General features: G+C 53.0%; 1 non-coding gene across 1 annotated transcript; it reads right to left on the bottom strand.

The window, feature by feature from the left end:
- Positions 1 to 2,582: 2,582 nt before the first annotated feature.
- On the bottom strand, positions 2,583 to 2,701 carry LOC115224130. Its single transcript, XR_003882842.1, has one exon. It is a non-coding gene; the product is annotated as a 5S ribosomal RNA (ribosomal RNA).
- Between the last annotated feature and the right edge of the window lie 280 nt (positions 2,702 to 2,981).

Below are 2,981 nucleotides of genomic sequence, written 5' to 3'. Positions count from 1 at the left end.
TTTTCTCACTAAATCTTTGTGAGGAAGATTTGGTGGAAGGAGACTTTGAGGAAGCCCGCTGACTGTGGGTGTCGTTCTTGTTTTTAGGTTGGTGGGGACTTACTCCAATTCCTGATGTAACAGCACCAGCAACAGCACCACCGTCACCACCACCGCCGCCACCGCCGCCTCCTCCTCCTCCGCCGCCGCCTCCGCCTCCGCCGCCCCCGCCGCCTCCGCCGCCTCCGCCTCCGCCTCCGCCTCCGCTTCCGCCTCCGCCTCCGCCTCCGCTCCGCTCCGCCGCCGCCGCTCCGCCTCCTCCCCGCCCCCGCCTCCTCCGCCGCCGCCTCGCCGCATCCGCCTCCCCGCCTCCTCCTCCGCCGCCGCCTCCGCCGCCGCCTCCGCCGCCGCCTCCGCCGCCTCCCCTCCGCCTCCTCGCCTCCGCCTCCGCCGCCCCGCCGCCGCCGCCTCCTCCGCCGCCTCCGCCGCCGCCCCTCCGCCGCCGCCTCCGCCACCCCCTCCGCCACCCGCCTCCTCCGCCGCCTCCGCCGCCTCCGCCGCCTCCGCCGCCCCGCTCCGCCTCCGCCTCCGCCGCCGCCACCACCACAACCACCACCACTACCACTGCCACCACTACCGTCACCGCCGCCGCCGCCGTAACCACCACCACCACCACCAACGCCGCCGCCTCCGCTGTCTCCGCTGCTTTCCCCCCACGCAGCACAACGACCATCACAACTTTGATTTTGGGAATCGTTAGTGAAGTGCCCTATCTCAAAAGCTTTTGAGTGCAGATGATTCCGGAAAATCTTAGATATCAATTGGAGCAACTTTGTCGGTAACGGAGAGGTCAGAAGAGCAGACCAACGTCCAGAGTCCATCATCCGCAAGCACTGACCGAGTTGACTGGGACATGTTGTAAGAAGACTCTCAACGAACAGACTTGCGAAACAAGTGGAACCTTCAGGAGCAACAGTGCAGGGGCTGCTCCAGCATGAACTGGTGCCAGACGATTGACAGAGACCCTCAGCTGATAAACCCACGATACAACGATGCGTTAAGATTGGCTGCTGATCGATTCTGCCCGAGTACTTTGAATGCCCCATGCATCGCCTGATGCGGGAGAAACAATGTCAGTCTATTTACGCTCAGTAACCGGATCCTCAAAGGAGCTATGGGTACTTCCGTCCATCCTAAGGCATAAAGAATTTATGGCGGTAACTTGGCAGAATCGTTAGCACGTTCGGGCGAAACGCTTAGTGGTATTTCGTCCGCTTTTACTTTCCGAGTTCAAATTCCACCGAAATCGACTTTGCCTTTCGTCCTTCCAAGGACGATAAAGAAGTACCAGTTAAATACTGGGATCGATGTAATCGACTTAACCCCTCACCCGAAATTGCTGGCCTTGTGCCAAAATTTGAGACCATTATTAAAAAAAAATTAAGGCACAGGAGTGGATGTGTGGTAAGTAGCTTGCTTGCCAACCACATGGTTCCGGGTTCATTCCCATTACGTGGCACATTGGGTAAATGTCTTCTACTATAGCCTCGGGCCGACCAAAGCCTTGTGAGTGGATTTGGTAGACGGAAACTGAAAGAAACTCATCGTATATATGTATATATATATATGTTTGTGTGTCTGTGTTTTCCCCCCAACATCGCTTGACAACCGATGCTGGTGTGTTTGCGTCTCCGTAACTTATCGGTTTGGCAAAAGAAACCGATAGATATATACATATTTCATCAACCCTTAAAACATTGAAAGGTAAAGTCAATCTCGGTGGAATTTCACCGTCGAAATAAAACCGGAAGAAATATCGGCACAAGGCCAGCAAATTCGGAGTAAGTCGATTACGTCAAGTTCGGTGTAAGACGGGGTAAGTCGATTACATCAACCCCAGTACTCAACTGGTACTTATTTTATCGAATCCGGAAGGATGAAAGATAAAGTTGACTTCGGCGGGATTTGAACTCAGAACGAAAAGACGGACGGAACGCCGCAATGTATTTTGGCCAGCGTGCAAACGATTCTACCAGCCCGCCACCTTAGAACCAAAAGAAATATCGCTAAGCATTTTGCCCAGCACAATAACGGTTCTGCCTGCTCACCGCCTTCAGCAGATTTATAATCAAAGGCATTCCATTCACGATTATCCCGACATTTTTTCAGGCATAACGCACGTTGGATCACCTTTCTTTTATTCCTTTATTTGTTTCAGTCATTTGACTGCGGCCATGCTGGAGCACCGCCTTTAGTCGAGGAAATCGATCCCAGGACTTATTCTATCGGCCTCTTTTGACGAACCGCTAGTTACGGGGATGTAAACACACCAGCATCGGTTGTCAAGCGATGTTGGGAGTGGGGGGGGAGGACAAACGCAGACACACACACAAACACACACACACACACATATATACATATACATATATACGACGGGCTTCTTTCAGTTTCTGCCTATCAAATCCACTTATAAGGCTTTGGTCGGCCCGAGGCTATAGTAGAAGACACTTGCCCAAGGTGCCACGCAGTGGGACTGAACCCGGAACCATGTGGTTGGCAAGCAAGCTACTTACCACACAGCCACTCCTGCGCCAAATGTGTGACGCTTACAGCACCTAGGTTTCCCAAGCGGTCACCCATCTAAGTACTAACTAGGCTCGACGTTACTTAACTTCGGTGATCGGACGAGAACTGGTGCTTTCAACGTGATATGGCCGTAAGCTAGGTGAAAGGCAAAGTCGGCCCTGGCGGAATTTGAACTCAGAACGTAACGACAGAGAAATACCTATTTCTTTACTACCCACAAGGGACTAAACACAGAGAAGACAAACAAGGACAGACAAACGGATTAAGTCGATTATACTGACTCCAGTGCGTAACTGGTACTTAATTTATCGACCCCGAAATGATAAAAGGCAAAGTCGACCTCGGCGGAATTTGAACTCAGAACATAACGGCAGACGAAATACCGCTCAGCATTTCGCTCGGCGTGCTAACGTTTC

Source organism: Octopus sinensis, linkage group LG24 (assembly GCF_006345805.1).
Source record: "Octopus sinensis linkage group LG24, ASM634580v1, whole genome shotgun sequence".
NCBI lineage: Eukaryota > Metazoa > Mollusca > Cephalopoda > Octopoda > Octopodidae > Octopus > Octopus sinensis.
This window is presented reverse-complemented; position numbering and strand designations above follow the sequence as displayed.